Source organism: Lingula anatina, chromosome 5 (genome assembly GCF_051362555.1).
Source record: "Lingula anatina isolate TDL-2025a chromosome 5, LinAna3.0, whole genome shotgun sequence".
In the NCBI taxonomy this organism is placed as follows: domain Eukaryota; kingdom Metazoa; phylum Brachiopoda; class Lingulata; order Lingulida; family Lingulidae; genus Lingula; species Lingula anatina.
In genome coordinates this window covers 12,338,961-12,349,658 of record NC_141771.1, presented here as the reverse complement: position 1 = coordinate 12,349,658, position 10,698 = coordinate 12,338,961, and the positions used below count along the sequence as shown (strand labels likewise).

At 35.3% G+C, this 10,698-nt stretch overlaps 1 protein-coding gene across 6 annotated transcripts in view; it reads left to right on the top strand.

Annotated features, from left to right (window-relative positions):
• Window positions 1-48: 48 nt before the first annotated feature.
• Window positions 49-10,698, top strand: part of LOC106170308 (uncharacterized) — a 48,890-nt gene continuing 38,240 nt past the window's right edge. For 3 of the 6 annotated variants that reach the window (XM_087013366.1, XM_087013365.1, XM_087013360.1), the window contains exons 1-2: window positions 49-206; window positions 3,654-3,899. The gene's annotated coding sequence lies outside the window, so the exon portion shown is untranslated. Of the gene's footprint in view, window positions 207-3,653; window positions 3,987-8,345; window positions 8,368-10,698 lie in introns of those variants that run through there. The other 3 variants (XM_087013361.1, XM_087013362.1, XM_087013364.1) reach the window with 3 other exon arrangements.

The following is a 10,698-nucleotide window of genomic DNA, read 5'->3' as shown; positions in this document are numbered from 1 at the left end:
TTTCAAAGAAACATATTTTTCATTTACATCAGTGCAGTCTTAATGAATTCAAATATAGTAAATAAATACTGATAGTTTGAATTTCCTTCCTTTGCCTGTTTATAATGATTTTGAACATTTCATTAAATGCGTCGAAGCCCGAAGCTGAACGTAACTTATATAGGTCACAAGTTCCGGTACACATGCACAGGGAAAGTGATCAGGATGTAAGTTTGCTAAACTTATTAAAACAACTTTTCTTCTAATGGCTTGATAATGGTGTAATCAGGAAAATATGTTCGATGAAATATTATGTGGAATTAAAGTTATTGTAAAATTGTAAGTGAAATATACGTGACTTTATTTTGTGGCGGTAAATTCAAAAATGAGCTGTACAGTCCACACTTTAGTTTGGGGTTGCGGTCGACATAATATTTTCCCCTTAATATTATTATTATTACTAGGGCTTGAAATTTTAAAGGCCCATAGCCACGGGCCTGATTGCGAGTTTTTAGCAGTCCAATTTATATCCAAATAGTTTTCTGTTTTAGTGACAATTACACATGTGAAATTACCCAACTTGATTAATTATTAATTTTGACACAGACACTTGAATTATGTCCAACAATAAGAACAAAAGTTTAATTTGTGATTCTTCAATCTCTGAAGCAAAGTGATATGAAACAGACAAAACAATGGGATTTTGGTAGGCAAATACCTGAATGTCCATTGAATATGAGAAAATACAAAGTACCTACTGAGTAAATACTAGTACAATATTTTTTCCTAAAGCCTATGCAGTAGAACTTGACTTCCTAACAATTATTGGTTTATAAAGAACAAAGTGGAGTGACAAAATGCAATATTTATCCCTTGAAAAAGGCATGATACTGTAGTTAAAAGGCTAAGACTTTGTTGATACCAGTATCTCTGTATGAGATGTGTTTTGATGCCAGAAAACTGTAAATATTTTAAATTTATGACAGGGCACCAGTATACTCGTGGCAACTATTGGGACAAATATTTTATAACAAAGAGTTGCACACAAACTATGTAAAGGCAAACAGTGTAAGGTGCATGTAGTTCTTGTTTTCTGTTTCAGGCACACCATTTCATTTATTTATTTATTTATTTTTATTATTATTATTATTATTATTATTATTATTATTATTATTATTATTATTATTATTATTATTATAATACTGGTATACTGGGTGCTCAGCTAGGTTGTAAAGTATGCTAATAATGAGAACTTCAAAACAGCCCCATAGCCAGCAATATCAATGGGGATGGGGGTGGTGGTCTCTTTCTGAAAATGTGGAATTTTTATAGAAATACCATGAAAATTTCCTGTACCTGGGTCAAATTTTACACAGAGCGGATCATTTTTTTTTTCAACAAAAAAGGTAGGGTGGGAGGTTCACCCCCCTCTCCCCACCCACCCACCCCCGGCTAATGCCTGGAAAATTGAGCATGCTTGAAACCATGCTAGTGGTCAAGTAGAATGACTTTGATGTAGTAATATGGTGCCTGTGAAGGCAGCCAAACCAGATAACTTGAGGGAATACTGAAATAACTTATTTCAATTGGTAGGTCAAATTGTAATAGATTTCCAGCAGCAGTTAAGTGGGTCAAAGGAAAATGGAAATGTGGAGATGATTTTTTTAGTGAGGACAGTTTACTATAACTTTACCTTGAAATGCTATTCAAATAAAGACTTTGTTGAAAAAGAAAACTTTAAAGGAGAAATTCAATATCTTTTCATTTAAAATCTCTAAATTTTAAAATTTAATGATTATTTTTAGTTTGTCACCACCTCTCTGGCTCTGTAGTTGCTACTGTTGGCCTTTTTATTGTCCAGTATCTGGTCATATTGGATTGTGTTTTTCAGTGTGACCAGATGCATGCTTCTCTAACACAATGCCAGATACAGCCAGGTTTGATAGCTTCAGTCCTTAATAACAGAAAAATTAATACCAGCAAGTCAAACACTTGCATATTTATATCTTTCCATTTTACTAAAAACAATAAGAACAGGTGACTCAATAAATTGACCTGATTATTTTTCTTTTAATGGAAGTCACTGAAACATGTCTAATGAGATGGAATTGATCTTTAAAGGCATGGTTATAATACAATTGTTTTGATAATTGGAAAACCTATTGTAAGCATTAAGTATTTGATTGATGTTTTCTTCTGTGGTTTTCCTAATGTGTCCCACCTATGTAGATGTAGTATATAGGTGTGAACTGTGAGACGAAAGAATATTTAAATGCCAATTAGTTAATTACTGAAGGTACAGATTTTTATCCTGCTTATTATGAAACTTTCCCCCACAGGTTCTAGGTTATCCAGAGAGAATGTCTGAAGTTTACCAATTTATTGCCATTATATACAATAATAAAGTTACAATCATATTACAAAGTTAAGGTGGCATACATGGTTCAGTCATGTAAGGATTACAGATTGCAATGTGAAGTTATTATTGTAGAAAAAGAACTGCCACCCATTATTCCATATTTATTTAGCCATATTTTTTTCAGTTAAACAAGAAACAGTTACTCTATGAATTACACATTTCGCTATGGCTTATTTGAATACGTTTTTTCCTTGAATTATGAATCATATTTGTATAAACCCAGGTGTTGGTATAGTTTTTTAAAGTGATTAATTACTAGTATGGTTCATTGTATTTAAAATGATCAATTTTATTTTTACAATTAATGTTCGTAAAAGGATTGCTGTCATAGAGTTATTTTACATAAGAATAGAAATTGGTTATAATGGAATTTTTAAAAATTTAATGATCCATCTTACAGGGGCGGATCCAGAGATATTTTCTGACAGTCTTCCAAATTATCTTTGTTGATCCATCCTCCATTTTTGACCGTCTTCCGACAGAAAATATAAGATGCCCGATAATGTAAACTTGAAAATCTGACCGTCTTCCGGAAGACCCAGAAGACGGCTTAAATCCGCCCCTGCATCTTAGGCTTAAGATTTTTGATCATTTATCAATCACTTTAAGGACAAAGACCAAATGAAAAGATGAATGGACAGAATACATTCAAAAAAATAAAAAAGATCAGACAAATAAAGTCATGATTATGATATTGATATTATACTATTCTAGCTAGTAGTTCAATGAGAAACAATTATTTTTCATAGTAGTTGTTCATATACTTAATATATATTTGCAAAATACTGGATTGATCATATTGTATAATTTAGCAGTATTCATTGAAGTAGTTATGAATACAACCAAGACAGTCCATTTGTTCACATGTCTCCGAAGTAGTACAGTATTAAATAACTCTGGCTTATAAGGTTCCACAATGACTGCATAATAATTGAAGAATACATAGTAAGGTAATACTTCATGAGTATGAGGCATGTCAAAAGAATGAATTATGTTTACTTTTTATATTCAGAATCCTGATAAACCACTGTTTCTGTACAGGTACTCCAGATGTGTATACTAGTGCATTCATAACAATGACCCACGCGTGCATATATATTGTGTAAATCGGGTGTAAAATTAATTTTAGTAAATCTAACAACATAAATACGTAACAAGGTTATTCAGAAATTAAGTTTAATTCTCCACTTTGTACCAGATTCTTTTTAACTCTCCCTTTCTTTTATCTCCCAGCCATTCTTTTGTTTATTTGTAGATGTTTTCTCAGAAAACATTCACCATTGGTGGACCATATGAAAAAATACCGCTGCCGCATTGTAATATCTTCAAAAGATACCTTGCTCTATGAAACAACCACAAAGTCAAAATATAATGCCCTCCATTGAACGACTGAGCAAATAGCTGCCTCTGGAGCACCATTGGTTGGCTGCGCCAGGCTCACAATAGCAATCAATACGCGGCTTTCACGCCAATAAGGCATACCTCCACTGCCTGTCGTGGGGTGAGTACTGCACTGTGCATTAATCGTTGACATAAGACTTCTTAACTCTTTAATATCTCATAAAGAGCCTGTCTAGCCCGGAGCAGGGTAAGTGTGATGCCATTGTTGCATTTATGTGTGGAGACTAAGATGATACCACTGTTACATATATAAAGTTGGGGATGTGAATGTTTTTATCTCAGTCCTGGTTCCATTAAAGTTAGTATTTTGCAGCAGTTCATATATTGGCATAGTGACAGGTTAATAGTTCTCATGTTATATTGACTGTGGTGTGTTTTGAAAGATTAAATTACGTTAGGCATGTGATGAATTTTTTGACACATTTCATAACGTATACAGCTTAACCTGGGACTCAATTTTCTAATAAACTTGCAAGTTTCATTTTGTCCAGTTTGTTTGTATGGTGTGGTTGGTAAGTTCATTAAATCTAGTGCTAATTGTTAAAGTTGGGAGTTTTTAAGGATCAGTTTTATATTATGCAATATTATATTAATATAATCCCTAAAATGCATTGTTGTTACATTGCATGTAGCAATAGGAAAGAGTCAAAAGGAATGTTGGAGATCTGAAGAAAGATTTTCTTTTAACATTACAGGGGGTAGGGGGCACATGTATCTTATGAGTATGTACTAGTAAGTGAAGTGTGAATGTTTTATGGGTTGGTTGCCCCTAAGCTGCTATTTTGGATTATTAATGTCTTCAGAATGAGAAGAGCCGAGTTCTAGCAAGGCCACGACAATCTGAATGGGGCCTTAATGTCTTCAGAAATTTTACCTTAGGGCTCATTACCATTGGAAATATTGGTCTACATGGATCTACCCAACTCTGCGAAGATTGTGGCTGAATGCAACCAGGTTAGCAGATTAACACGCTTCCTTTGGGCATTAAGTAAAATACAGAAAAGCAGATGATTATACAAGTAAATTGGAAACAAGCATATTAACCTGCTAATCTGACTGAATTCAGTGAGAGTCCTGGCAGAGCTGGAACAATCTTGATACTGAAGGTTTCAAAGGGAATAAGCCCTTAGACGTGGTCTATTTAAATTCAAGAGAAATTTGTAGAAGTACACTTTTTAAAAAGTAAGCGCTATTTGGAAGCAGGCTTGTTATATTTGATTTAATTGGACTTCTGATGATTTATCTTTAGTCTGAGTAGCCTAAATTTTTGGCATGTAAGTTTAAACAACTTTGTGGTTAAGTTAATTATTTTATGAAGGTCTGACCCTGAACAACTTTTTATGTCTTGTGACGTCATTTGAACGTATATTTTTGTTAATTGGTACCATTTGTAACATATCAGGCTTTTGAGGGAACTTTTAGATATTTCTTAAGGTGGAATGTGGTTAAACATGCTGAGAGATGAAAGTTTTTATTACCTTTTTTGTATCCAATTAAACGCTGTCTTACCAGGCTGATAAGGCCAATGGCCCTCATATGTTTTACCCAACACCATTAGTAAGAAGTTGTCAAAATGTGTTAGCTTTAATTAGGTATACCAAAAGTTAATATGTGGAGAAAAGACTGAGAGTGTCAGAGATGTTGCAAGATTGCTTCTTCATTTTCAAATTTCCACATGTAAGTCTGCTTAACTCATAAAACGTGCCCATAACGATGTATTGAGATTTACAGTGTATACCTATTGTTATCATTATTTTATTATTATGTTATAAAATACAGACTTGCAGGGTAAGAAGAGTTAATTGAAATGGAATTCATAGTTATAAAGCAGGTCCTGAACAAAAATAGGCTGATTAAAATCGTTTTTAGACAGGATTGAGGAAGTAATGACTGTTTGTTTGTACCCATGTTATATGTACAACCTGTAGGGAGTGTTGAACATCATGAAAACTGGTTGGAAAGTCTTTTTAAAAACTACTGGTATTAGATAATGTACAAAGGCTCAACTGGAAGGCCTAGATTTTTAATTAATATCATCAAACTGTTTACCACATGAAGTTACACTGCAGTGTGCTTCTCATGTTCTCTCTGTAAAGATTATAAAAATAAGGAAATATGCCCAAAATGATTAATATACTAGTACCTGTTTTATACTTGTGAGGCTTTGCATTTTTTTACTTTATCAAAGAGCCCTGATCACATCTCAAACATCATGCTTCACGTGTAAACATTGTTGATTGTCTCTTAAGAAACAATTTTAAAATGCTTCCTTTACCATTTAAGTTAAATAGTAAAGCTGTTTTAGTTCACCCGTTCCTGTTTGGGATCTTAGTGCTCGTTCCCAATAAAGCTATCAATCTATGTAGATCTGTCCAACTCCATGGGGACTCTTGCTGAATGCAATCAAATTAACAGATTAATTAACATACCTCCTCCAGGGTTTGAAAAGAATACAGAAAAGCTGGGGATTATATGAATGCATTGGAAACAAGAAGTGGAGTGTCCCGACAGAGTTGGATCGGTTTACTTGGACCAATAGTTTCATTGGGAATGAGCCCTTAATTGTTATTCATGTGGTGAGACGTAGGGTTCAAAGGTGTAAGACTACGTGGGACTTGTTTTTGATATATACTTTAACACTTGTTGGAGGGAGAGGGGGATCAATATATGAGCAGCACATTTATCAATGCTTCTTCAGCTATAGCTTGTTGAAAGACCCCTGGAATTGATTGGAAGAGTAAAAAGATAAACAACTTAAGGCTGTTTTTTATGTATTTATACTCTATTGGAGACAAAAACACTTGAGGGTGTAACAAGCTTGCATGAAAGAGCAAACCTAAGATCCAATGTACAGATTCTGGATCCTTGTTTTAGGTAAAATGGTCTCATATGAGTACAGGTATAAAATGTTATTAGATATGCATAAAGCAGCCTAGTCCTCTGACAAGAAAAACTCTTGCCATCAACAGCATTAGAACTTAAGCAAAATTACAGATTTTTAAGTCTATTATTTGAAAACTTTTTTTTTCCTAGCATGTCTTCACAAGAACTCTTTCACATTTTTTTTCGCTTTCTCAAATTCTCAACATTGAGATTTGCATGTGTGTGCGTGCATGTGTATGCATGTGTGTGTATGTGTCACTGAGTGTCTACACCTATGTTATAGCAACATAGTAGAGTAACATATCCATATGTACTAGCATATTAGCATCACATACATAAAAGTGATTCAAGGACCTACAGAAGGTCCGCTGATTGATGGACACCCCCCCCCCCCCATCTCCCTTGTTGTCATTACTCACATGCATGCATCAGCATGCGTTCGTGTGAAGGTTATTAAACAAGTCACCGTGGTCGTATATTTCAATTATCACATCCATTCAATACATTGATCTTGCATGTCCCTCATGGCTGTGGTAGTTGATTAGATGATCTCAATTGATTCAAATCAGCATAAACCATCTCATGTGTTGGTCCTGAGCCAATAAAAGGGAAAATTGCTCTCACTTATCACAGGGTAATTGGATTAGTTTTAAGGTGTCTAATAGCATTGTCTCTAACTGCAAAATCTTTTGTTCTTTGTCAGTTCGTCTGTCATGCGGAGTGAAATGAGTGCATAGACCATAGTCGTGTTTTCAGAACTTTACATTTTAGGAAGAGTTTATCTAGCATGATAGCAGTCTGATAAGACCTATCCTAGCAGCTCGTTTTAAATATTGAAATTAACTGCTTCTGGTAAAGTATTTAATGTACCTGCATTTATTTTGTATCAAATGCCATATACGTCGCATCACGCACATGTCTACTGTATATGATTGGGTGATATTTGTAATAGTTCTGTCAGTATCACATAAGAATTATTGAATTAATGTAATTATTTTAAAATAAGAATTTCTAATGACATATGCCTCATTGAGGATGGAGGTGGGCGGGTCTACTAAAGGATTAAATGGAAGTTAATTCCCTATGGTGATCTAATCATAATAGCCAGCTGATCAAAATGAATAATGTGATTTTAGGTCATTCTCCCTTCTCCACTTAAAAAAGGTGTTTCTTCTCTTCTGAGTGATTTCTCTAAAAGTATTTTCAGTGGCGTTCTAGTAAATTTGGTTTTAACTTCAGCACAATTTTCATATTGTACTGATTATGTATGGTCAACACCCCAACAAATTGTGTTAGCCAAAGGTTGTGAAAAACTTTCCATTATATAATATCAAAAGTGTGTTTTTAGACACTGGCACCTGAACTTAATCAATTCCCTTTAAATCTGGTTAGAAGTCAGTTTTTCTCTCCGGCAAGAATGGTGTATCCTCAAAGTTTTGAAGATGAATTCCAGATGTTTTTGTCCAACTGTGAGCAACGATATGCACACTTTTACCCTAAAAAACACGTGTTTGAAAGAATTTCCTTATGTGTTTTCATAATGGTTCATGTGCACCTAGACTGGATGTACAGTATTTGTTGATTTATTTTAAGGTTATTAAGTTCAGCCCTTCCCAGTCCCATACATGCATATACTAGTAGCGTGTATTTATTGCAGCTGCTGGGGAGGTTATGCTTTACCTTTCGTAAGTTTGTTAGTTTTTGGCTTTTGATCATATTTTTAGGAATATTAGGTCAGAAACATACTTGGAACAGTTAGGTTTTGGATGGTGATGCATTAAGTGATTGATAAAGATAATTGTGCTGCCCTGCCCTGCTGGTCCCAAAGTGCTTTTTCTAGTCAGTGATATATTCCCATGTTGATAATTTTCAGGACAGTGTTTGGTGCTACCCAGCTAGAAAAGTAGTCCCCTTTGCAGTCTGCTTGCAGTCTCCTTTACAGTCCCCCCATGGAGCCTGCTTTGCAGTCTCCCTAGCAGTCCCCGCTCCCATAGCAGCCTCCTTTGCAGGTATCCTTAAGTATGGAGGGAGTCCCCTTGGCAGTCTTAATTTGCATTTTTGGAACGCGCTGCCAGGGGGACTGCCTGGGCAGTCCCCCTAGCAGTCTGCTTTGGCAGCCCCCCTAGCAGTCTGCTTGGCAGCCCCCCTAGCAGTCTGCTTGGCAGTCCCCCTAGCAGTCTGCTTGGCAGCCCCCTTGGCAGTCTGCTTGGCAGTCCCTCTGGCAGTCTTAATTTGCATTTTTGGAACGCGCTGCCAGAGGGACTGCCTGGGCAGTCCCCCTAGCAGTCTGCTTTGGCAGCCCCCCTAGCAGTCTGCTTGGCAGTCTCCCTGGCAGTCTTAATTTGCATTTTTGGAACGCGCTGCCAGAGGGACTGCCTGGGCAGTCCCCCTAGCAGTCTGCTTTGGCAGCCCCCCTAGCAGTCTGCTTGGCAGCCCCCCTAGCAGTCTGCTTGGCAGTCTCCCTGGCAGTCTTAATTTGCATTTTTGGAACGCGCTGCCAGAGGGACTGCCTGGGCAGTCCCCCTAGCAGTCTGCTTTGGCAGCCCCCCTAGCAGTCTGCTTGGCAGTCCCCCTGGCAGTCTGCTTGGCAGCCCCCCTAGCAGTCTGCTTGGCAGCCCCTCTAGCAGTCTACTCTGCAGTCTCCCTAGGCAACTGGCAAAATAAAATTTGGTAAAATCTTTTTATTTATATATTTTATTTATTTATTTATTTATTTATTTATTTTTTGTATATTCAAACAATAATTACATTTATCAAAAGGAATTTAGAAATAATCTTTCTCCAAAGTATGTGTTTAAGTTCAAATCTAAATACAAAATTTCCCCTTGATCATAAAATGTATGTTATCTGATCCATTTATATCTAACATATTGGTTTATTTCTCTCCATACAATTTACTTCAGTTTACTGCTTTACATATATATATTTTTCTACAAAGCCCATATTAGCAGAGGGCTGGGAATTCTACTGTATGTTATTTAATCATTCCAAAAACTCTATCACAGAATTCACTGACCAGGATTCACATATACAGACATATAACAGCAATATTTCAAGTAATTTTTAAGGTTTTTTCAACTAATGAGGGCAAGTTATACACTAATACAATTTTAAAGTGTACATACCAAAGGAAAAAAGGCTCATTTCATTTAAACTTGGTATTTTTAACACACTGCATGATGATGAAATGTACAGAGATGTTTTAAAAGGTAATTATCCTCATCTGTGAATTATTGTTGATATTCATGCCAAAAACTAAAGAATTTAAAATAAGATTTTTACAAGGACCAAAATGGTTAAATGCAAACCTTTTTCTAGCTTAATAGCAATTCCAAGTACTTTTCAAAACCACAAACAGAATTCAAAGTGCTGGGTTAAAATTGAACACTTTCCAAGGCTCTATGGATCCTGGTGCATCAGTAAACTATACATGTAGGAAAATACAAAACCAAAAAGGCTTGCATGCTCACTTCTTATCCTGTCTCTTTATCTCTTCATTTTTCTTTCTATATTTCCTAAAAATGTCTTCTTTTTCAATCCAGAAATCAATGTTTTCAGATTTCTTGCCTCTTCCTTAGAACATTCCTGACCTATAGCTTCTGGCTTAGATATTTGAATCAGCCCAACGGACAACTGCCTGTTTAAACTGTGCTATGTACTGTCCAGTATAGTAATTTGATCTCATTGAGCAAGCTGTAGGCGGACTGTTTATATCAAACTGACAGTTAAGATAAACATGCCCCTAACTTGAAATGAATTTGGTCTATTGAAAGTTACCAGTTGATTTTAAGTCCAACTTATATTGATGCTAACTGTGAGGTTTAAAATTTATACATTTTGCAATTGTATATTAAAATAAGACTTCAATCATTTGTCTAATTTCAATGATAATAATAGCAATGGTTAAGCATATAATATTTTCACAGCATTATTTAAAAAATATAAATCTGTTCACTCAGTTATTTTTTATAGGTGAAGTAAATGTACTATATATGAGTGTATATATAGCTTGGAGG